The sequence below is a fragment of the Triticum dicoccoides genome, chromosome 7A (assembly GCF_002162155.2).
Source record: "Triticum dicoccoides isolate Atlit2015 ecotype Zavitan chromosome 7A, WEW_v2.0, whole genome shotgun sequence".
In the NCBI taxonomy this organism is placed as follows: Eukaryota; Viridiplantae; Streptophyta; class Magnoliopsida; order Poales; family Poaceae; genus Triticum; species Triticum dicoccoides.
In genome coordinates, this window is record NC_041392.1 from 17,089,900 (window position 1) to 17,099,935 (window position 10,036).

A 10,036-nucleotide genomic window follows, 5' to 3' on the forward strand; every position below is an offset into this window, starting at 1 on the left:
GTCGTTGGTAACGACACGGTGCGTTCTTGCCCGCTGTGATTGTTGCCTTGGAGTTGTTCTACTTAGCAACTTGTATTCCTTATTTCCGCTTTCTTCCTTTGTATTTGCTGCTTCCATGTATTCCTGGCCGGTTGATGGCTTTTTTAATTTGAAGTCGGGCTAGGTGCGAGCTTCTCTCGGGCTCGGCCGATGCCTTTTCATGCAATCATCATTCTTCGTTTACAAACAAGTGCAGACATAGAAGCAACAAGAATTTGAGAGCAATTAATCATCTTCAAGAAAACAGAGTACTAGAAATAGAGTAAGTCTGTGAAGCGAAACCAATGAGAATCGCGACTTTAATGGCATATACTCAGAGTATACAGCAGGCGCATTATTTCACAAACGCATATTTTGTGTAAAATGGATGACAACAGATGCAATCATCATTCGTTGCCTACAAACAAGCATAGACAAGAAAACAGAGCAATTAATCATATTCAAGAAAACAGAGTACTAGAAACAGAGCAAGGGTGTATTCTCATCAGGTTGATTTTGTACTATGGGACTGCTCCGCTCCGCACTGCCGACTCCACGGAATCAGAGCAGTCGCTGCTGTTTCGAAGTAGAGAAAATTTGAACAGATTCTTAAATTAGCGGAACTTGGATAACAGCACATGCAATCCTCATTCTTTGATTACAAGCAAGCACAAACATACTGGTAGGAACAACTTGAGAGCAATAAACCATCTCTAGAAAAACATATTACTAGAGAAGCAAAGTAAGTCTGTAATCAGAAGTCAAAACTGAAGGTCTTTGTTAGGTTAATCTTGAGTCACGATCGGATTAGTACTAGGTTAGTGCGTATGAGGTCAAGTAGTACAGGAATTGGAAAGTGTCCAGTTTAGGAAACAGTCAATGCGTCATGTTTAGCTGGTGTTGTTTACGTGTCCCAGACGTGTCTGAGTCGTACTAGGAAGTCTTGCCCGTGTAGGACATGGTGTCTTGGGTCGGTGGTGCTGCGCACCTATATATATACGCGACCAGGGCAGCGTCGTGATTGTAACATCGGGAGAAAACAGAAAATAAAAAGAGGAGAAACAAAGGGCACGACAAGAGCCCTTGGCTATAAGTTTTTCTGCCGCGTGTGTTTGTGATTTATGTGATCAATCCTGTGGGCGAGTTCCAACAGTCTTCAGATGAGGTTGATCAGCCATTCCATTCCACGGTGTTCCCCAAGAACCGTTTTCATCTGGGCCAACAATTCCAACTTGTAAACTCCTTCAGAAAATGGCATTGCAGTTTGCTACTCCCCTCCGTCACATTGAAGCCCCAAGATCAATGCGTTCCTCTTCCATTCACAGTGGAGAAATGTCGAGATTCCTCTCAGCTTCACCTTTGCACCATATCAGAGGTGCCAGCCAGTAGAGAACTTGGCAATATGAACGTGATGTCCAATTGCAGCATAACAGTATGTATATGCAGCTTAACTAGTAGCAGCATCCCATGTGGTGTAACATCTCATTGCAATTTCTTCCGAGCTGAGATCACATACAGAGCGTTAATTAGTATATTTCATACCAGGAAAATCTAACATGACAACAACGAGAAGGAGATGTAGATGAACTGACCACTTAACGGTGTGATCGCCGTTCACACTAGAGAACATTCAGTGTCCTTCTCAAGCACTGGATGGCTGGAACATTTTGCTCACTTCAGCTGCAGAGGCACGCACCCTGCTCAAATCTCATCTACCAGAGTTGCTCCAGCTCATCAATATCAAGATTCCTGACATTTGGAAATGCTAACCACACTGTGAGCACTAATTTCTCTCTATCGTATAAATTTATGCGCGGAAATACAGGAGGAACACGAGGTACCTTCCATCGGTTATACCTTCCTCCAGCTGTGTCCGTGCTAATATAGAACCTTCAGCAGAAAATTATGTAGTGCGCCGCAATAATTTTCATTAAGTGCATCATGAGCTTAATCATGCCATGCTCCAGCATGCCCCAGGTTGAGAAATCCTAACTTCCTGTAAAGTGTGTAAACAAAAGTGGTGCTTCAAATTCAATTATAAAAGACAAGAGGATGTAGCCCAATTGGTAATGGTGAGAGTCTAAGAGACCAAACTGACCATATGAAAAAGAACTAGTAGTTCTGTTGGGAGACGGCAGGTAACAACAACTTACAGTGCAGATTGTATGGCCTAATAATTTTGGGTTTATGTTTAAAGAAGAGAGTGCTATTTTCATATATTTTGTACAAAAAACAGGGGAAATATAAGCTGAAAGGAAAACCTAAGCACAAGACCATGGACATAGAAAAAACAGTCACCTGCAGGTTGCAGCCTTGCAAATAGATATATGCAGGCGATTTGGGTGAAGTTGCATGGTGCTATAATTGGATTTCGATGCCGGCATATATCAGCGCAGATCATCGTCGCTGTAAGAGACAATAAAAGGAGAGATGAATTGAAACATCTCAGCTGGTAGCTACTCCTACTTACTGCTTGAACAAAAGAGAAATTAGTAGCATACCTGTCGCTCGTCATCGGCACTGCCGCCTCTTGTGAGCTCTCTCCCGCTGCAAGCCCCTGAACGGATGACTCCTCTGTAGCTTCTAGTTGTGCACTGGATCCTTTGTTGTCGTCCAGGTCATGGTAGCTACGTTCAGAGGAAAGTCGCAGCACGGGATGGTTGGGGTGTGCGTTGACTTCACCTTCCAGCACACAAAGCCTGGCAACTTTAGTACCTTGCAGATCGATCTCCTTGAGTCTTGGAAGGCGTTTGATACCAGTAATCCCCGATGGCAAACTGCAGCGTTTGATTTCTATCGTTTGCAACAGGGGCGAGGTGCCTTCCTCGAATACCAACTCCCTGAGTTGCTCCAGATCCGAAATATCAATTCTCCTGAGATTTAGGAATGCTTCTGCTCTGAAAACCAGCTTCTCCCCAACATAAGAATCCCGATCAAGACGAAGGAGCATGAGCTTAGGCAGTGCGCCTAGTAGTTTCATGCTTTTATCTCCATCTTTCAGATTGCTCGTCTCTAACTGAATCTTCACCAAATTTACCAGATCCCCAAACCACTCAGGCATCTCCCCAACATCTCCATCCAAAGTCAGCTTCCTCAAGAGAGGGGGAGGGGAGGAAATAGAATGCAAAAACTTGAGTGATACATCGCTTCTCCAATCTTTAGTACCATCCACACAAAGACAAAGAGAGCGGAGGGACGTGAGCTTCTCAAGGGATGTAGAGAGTATCTTGCTCTTTTGCTTGCTTGCCCCTACTGTGACACTTAATTTTCTAAGCTTTATAAGCTCCCCGAGCTCTTTAACTGCTTTCCTACTAGTCCGTTCAATATCCGCAATCTCTAGTATCTCTAACTCCTTTAGGTTATTGATCCCTTTGGGCACCCTCACACCTCGAGAGTTGGACAAACGACCAGTCCAGGCCATTTTAATGTGCATCATAGTGTCTGGACGCTCATCCGGACTAAATAAATGAGTGAAGAGAAAAGGCCTACAGAATGTGGAGATGGACCAGAGAGTGGGGTAAAGGAAGTACAAAGGTAGATTGGATCCCATGTAGCTGCACCGGAGGCTACGAAGGCTTTGTAGTTTAGTGATCTCAGTGGGTAGTGATGTCACATAACTTCGTCTTATGTCCAAAGTCTCTAAGGCTTGTAGTTTCCCTATTGTTCTTGGGAGCTTGTAAATATACGTTCCTTCATATAAAGACCCAACATGGACATATTTCAAATGGCGCAACGACCCTATGGTGTTGATATCTTTCTGTTTAATATCGAATTGTGCATCACATAGATCCAATACGCTAAGCATTCCAAAGTCGGACGAACAAAGTGAAGGTGCCGGTTTCACAGGTCTCTCACCAAACACAGTTAATGATCGGACATGATTCCAGTCCAAGCCTTTATTTGGGCTCCAATTGCCCAGGTATGCTACATGGCGGAAGTTATCTCCTACTATGCCCGTTGCATTATCCCAAGTTGAGCATGCAAAATTTTCATCTCTAGAAATTGAGATCATGACATCGCGAACGATATCATGAACTCGACAGCTCTTCACAATTCCTTCTATGTTGGGTATTGATGGCATAATCATGCTTCGGTTGATTAGCTCATTAAAGTAACCGTTCCCAACATTCTCGATGCTGACCCCATCCCTGGCTATAACAAACACCTCGGCTATCCATCTTTCTACCAGACGCCTCCTTCTGATTTCCAAATCCTCCGGAAATATGCTTAAATACAAAAAACATGACTTAAGATGAGAAGGCAAGTGGTTGTAACCCAGAGTTACCATCCTCCTCATTGCTTCAAGGCTTCTGTTTTGCTCTAGCTCTAAGGGGATTTGGTTATAAATACCTTGCCACTCACTAACCGCTCTGGTGGCAAGCAAGCCTCCTATAGTGAGTATAGCTAGGGGTAAACATCCTGACTTTTTAACTATCTTAGGAATTACTTTCCTCATATCCTCGTCATTTTTCATGTCTTCCTTACTTTTTCTACTCTTCAATAGTAGCAAATTTAAGGCATCTTCTGTTTCTAGGGGTTTATGGTGGTATAGAAATGGCCTAGAAGATTCAGGGATACATTCCTCAGCTAAGCTAACATCTCGTGTTGTTACCATTATCCGGCTACCTTTGTTGTTTCCAATAGGAAAAGCAATAGTTTTGATCCAATTCCAATCATCTTTGTTCCACAAATCATCAAGAACAACAAAGTACCTCTTCTCAAGTAGCTCTTTCCTCAGATAGTTGGCGAGGTTCTCTTCTCGCACTGCATTCCCTTCAAGTTGGTTCTTCAATACTTCATCACCAAAAAGTTCTCTGATTATAACTTTGAGAAACTCCATCCTAACAAATGATTGTGAGATGGTGATCCAAGCACAACATGAAAAGTTTTTTATACTTTCGTCAACCTTTTTAGCAAGAGTAGTCTTACCCAGACTACCCATGCCGACCACGCAGACTACCTGCACAGGGCCATTGTTGGCATTCTCATCTATAAGCTTCATTAACTCTTGTTTCGGATTGGAAAATCCCACAAGTTCGGCTTCATTGATGTTACTATGAATGGCTACGGATATCTTCCATGCAAGAATCCCTCTCATCGATAGTTCTACTGAATTGGTTCTTCTCAATCAGGTTGTAGCGTGTGTTCCTGCTACTCACTTCTTCGACTCTTGATTTGAGATCACGGATCTGCATAGCGATCCGATAGCGATCTTTGAGCTTCATCAACTTTCGAGACAAGCTTGGACTTGCCACATGAACCATGAATTCACTAAGACAATCTTCAACATTATAGGACATATCCCTTACTTGCTTCGCCCACACCTTCAGTAGCACGTCTTTCTCCTTAATTTCTTCAGCAACCAATAGGAACGCTTGCATCGTCTCTAGCTCGTCTTTCATAAACCTGCCAAATCAGACAATGGTTCAGAAGGAAACGTAGAACGATGCTCAATTGCATTATACAGCTCTAACATACACAAACAAGAATTTATGGAGAAACCTGCACCAGCTTGAACAGATTTTATCGAAAAAGGCTTCCGTCCCGCTTTATATATAAAGCAACACAGCCGAACCAATGCATGGTGGTGAGGAGAACCTCTTACAAAGCAGAGGAAAAAAAGCATGAACACCAAAGAGACCACACCCTACTACAAAGCAACTTAGACTACCAACAAGGAAGAAGACTCGCCGCCAAGGAAAACCGCCGGGGAGCCCCCCTTTTTGATAAAAAAGGAAAACCACTGGATCTCGTTTCGCCACTCACATGAAGTTTCCGCCGGAGAGGACCCCCTGCCCTCCCACTCCGGATCGTGGAGCCGGAGCCTGCATGAGGAAAACGAGGACCGCGTGAGGAACCAACGACGACCCGTTTAAAGAGTAGGAGGCAAGTGAATTCGTCCACGCCAACACCGAGGAAGCTTCGAGGTAGGATCTGAAAATGTCCGCCGATGACCGCATGGCGCCTAAGAGGAACCTGGGCTCCATGACGACACCCTCAAGAGGGAGGCGACATAGCGTGTCACCGCCGCCAAGACCGATAAACCGGTCAAGGGTTTTCACCTGAAGCCATGTCTTAGCGAGAGGTACCTCACCGACACTCCCAAGAGGGATGCGACACCCACGGGCATCGCCATCGCTGGTGCCAAAGCAGAGGGCTATCGCCTGGAGCCTCTCAACCTCGTCACAACGAGGACTCTCGAGCACCAGTCCAAGGGAGACATGCCGCCAGCAAACAAAGCCTTTAGAGCTTGATCTGGGAATCGACACTCCAAGGGAGACATGCCGCCACCAAACAAGCCTCTAGAGCTTGATCTGGGAATCGACACTGCCAAGACATCACCGGCACCAGGGCCGCCCAAAGCCGTATCCTCTGCCGCCCACACGACCAGAAAAGAGACTACCGCCGCCGCCAAGACGCCTGCTGAAGGCCGAAATGGCGGACCACCACCGAGGACGCCGCCTCAGCGTCCCGAAGAACCCACAACCAAGCACACTCACAGCACAACGCCGACCGACATGGAGTTCTATGGATCGAACACACCCCAACCTCGTCTGCATCTCCCGTCCGACAACCAAGGGGCCGAAACTGGGAGGATCAATCGAAATGGAGTCACCACCCTGGCCACAACCACCGTTCCGGCTCGGTGGCCACCACCTAGCCCCGCAACTGTGCACGCATCGGGCCGTAGAGCCCCGCTAGGCCATCGATCTCACTACCAGAAAAACTTGTTTTGCCGACGGCCATATCTATGCCGACGGCCCCCGTCGGCATATATGGGCATACTCCGACGGCCCAACTAAAGTCGTCGGCATAGAAAGGCCGTCGGCGTATAACCATCTATGCCGACGGGGGCCATCGGCATAGATAAGCCGTCGGCGTTTCTCCGAATATACCGACAGGGGCCATCGGCATAGAGCAGGCCGTCGGCATATCACGTGGGCCCGTCTACCCGGGCGGCGACGGCAGTTTGACGGCGTCAGGCTACGCCGACAGGCTAACGGTGGCCGTCGGCATAGCTACGCCGACGGCCTAGCCGTCGGCATAGCTATGCCGACGTCATTGATCCGCCGCGCCACCACGTCATCGATCTGCATCGTTCGCCGGTCCCGTGGGGTGGCATTTCTATGCCGACGGCTAGGCCGTCGGCATAGGTCTGGCCCATGGTTTTTGCCACGTCATTGATCCCCGCCCTACGCCACGTCATCGATCCAGGGCTCTATCGTTTCGTGGCCGTAGCTATGCCGACGGCTTTGCCGCAGGCATAGATTTCTAATAATATTTTTATATTTTTTGTATTTTCTCTTATTATTTTTTATTTTTTTAATACTAATTTCATTAACTTAAATGTACAGAAAACATTTATCGATTGCCCCCCACACGGGCCTTCTTCCCTCGTGTCACGGAGAGGTTAGACGGGATAGGCCGGGTACCTGTGGGGGGTAGCAATGCCGCCAGGTGTTGCGGTCGGCCCTCCTACGGTTGTGGAAACGTGGTGGCAAGCGCAGGCACGCAGCTCCGGGGTGTGCCCCCTTCCCCCTCACGGGCGTCGATGCCGCCGTGCCCTGGAGGGGGGAAACGGCCACGTCGGGCCGACGCAGAGGGAATCTTGGGGTGGGTTGTGCCGGGACTGTGTTGGGGGTGTAGCTATGGCTGGGCTATGACAACAAGGTGAAAAGGTCCACCGGTCAAACTACGTCCAGCGAAAGTCAAAGGGATAGACCCGGCGGTCGTCTGTGTCAGGGTTAGACGGGACGGGGTACCTGGGGGTAGCAATGCCGCCAGGTGTTGCGGTGGCCCTCCGACGGTTATATAAGCATGGTGGCAGGCGTAGGCACCCGACACGCGGCTTGTATGAGGTCCCGGTGCGACGCTCCGGTGGCATTGCTACCCCACTGGTAGAAAAAGGGCCTATAGTCCCGGTTCGCAAAGGCCTTTAGTCCCGGTTCCTGAACCGGGACTAAAGTGTCGGTACTAATGCCCCGACCCTTTAGTCCCGGTTCAATCCAGAACCGGGACTGATGGGCCTCCACGTGGGCAGTGCGCAGAGCCCAGGCAGGAGACCCTTTGGTCCCGGTTGGTGCCACCAACCGGGACCAATAGGCATCCACGCGTCAGCATTTCTGTGGCTGGGGTTTTTGTTTTGTTTTTGAAGGGGGGGGGGTTGGGGATTTTGGGGGGTTAATTTAGGTGTTTCATATATTGTGTTAGCTAGCTATAATTAATAGAGAGAAGTGTCCTCTCTTATGTCCGTGCTTGGTCGACGCTACGTACTATACATACGTATAGAGAGGACTAGACACGCTGGCTAGCTAGTAAGCAAACGAAGGAAACAGAAGATCGTCATGAACATATATGCATACAGAGAGATGTGATATCGACCACCTATCCTTCTCCGAGAGATTGGTCGAACAACAAGTTCTCGTATATCTATCTGACACTACCGGCTACATATATACAATAATTATCTCTTACAAATATAATCATAGGGACTCAGGGTCCACATAGAATTCTTCGTCTTCAGGGATCACGTGGTCAAGAAAGAATGCCGCCAATTCCTCTTGAATTGCTCGCATGCGAGCTGGTGCTAGGAGTTCATCCCGCTTCCGAAACATCTAATTTAAAGAAGGGGGTCAATACATATATATATGAATGAATGAAACTCAACACAAATGATGGTAATAAAATAAAATTGTGAATGTTGTTATTTATGTACTTCATATTGTTCGTCAGTGTAGCCCCGCTCACAGGTCGTGTGGCGGATGGACTCGCAAACATAGTATCCACAGAAATCATTCCCTTGTTCCTGCCACAACCACTTTACAAGAAATAGAGGTTAATCAAACTGATAAGCAAGAATGCCAAATGGTATTGATGAAACTAGCGCTTGAATGACTAGTAGATGTGCTTAAAATGCTACTATAGTACTTACTTTCGGGTGTCTAAATTGCAGCTCCTTCGGCAGTCCCGGAGCTTTTCTGGTGAATTTTCTCCAAACCCTGCCGGACAAAGAAAACAATTACTTGATATATCAGGAAATGAACAAAGTTGCTGATATGGTGGATAATGGTCGATTTAACTTACTTCTCGAGTATTTGAGTCATGTCTGCACAGTCCTGGGGATCTTTTCGTCTTGAGTCTCAGACGGTTACTAGTCCCTGCTCAAGCTTAATCTCTAGGAGAATATAGTGGAAACTGCACACGCATGCATAACTCATCAATTACATTACTATAACCTTGACTAATATATAAGGGAAACCGAATATGCACAAGACAGTAACACTCACTTGAAATTGTAAGGAAAGAGTATTATATCTTTGTTTTCATTTATTATGAACGATCGTAGCAAGTTGGCCTCGGTAGCTGCGGCATGAAATTTAACCTGAGTTGCATCTATGAGATATGTGTTAATGAACCCAATATCACCGACTTGTCTTTTCTTCAATTCAGCGATCTTCAATCTGCATAATATAGTGAGGATGATTATAAATACATGCAATGAAATAGCTAAGATATATAGAGAAACTTAATGACAGAAGTAGTACTACTTACAGACAGTAGCAGGCGACTGTTGTTTTATCGAGGGCCAATTGATTGAAAAACTGATAGAACTCCTCAAATGGAACAGGCAACAGATCAATTCCAACGAGGTCATGCTCCTTTTTAACTTTCACATACAAAGTACTCCTCCCCCCAGAGTCTCTGCAGATTTTCAAGTACCAATCATGCAATCTTCGCATCATCGTTGATAGAGATCTTTCATCTTTGACGAGAGGCTTTCCGTACTCGTATCTTTGTATCTGCATGTCCATGGGTTCATAATGTACTTCGTCGGGCAGGTAATCTGCAAGATTGCTATAACCGGGCACCATCCTCGGATCATTAGCGACGTTGTGGCTAGGCACCTTGAGCGGGGGGCACGATTGCTTCGCTTGTTCGCCGAGCTGGGCAATTTGTTTCCCAGCTCGTCGTTCTTTCAGCCTTTGATCACTGACAGTACTTCCTGACCGCTCCGCTT

The 10,036-nt window shown here is 46.6% G+C and overlaps 1 pseudogene; it reads right to left on the minus strand.

Moving 5' to 3' along the window:
- Positions 1 to 2,405: 2,405 nt before the first annotated feature.
- Positions 2,406 to 5,399, minus strand: LOC119332883 (annotated as a pseudogene).
- Positions 5,400 to 10,036: the final 4,637 nt, after the last annotated feature.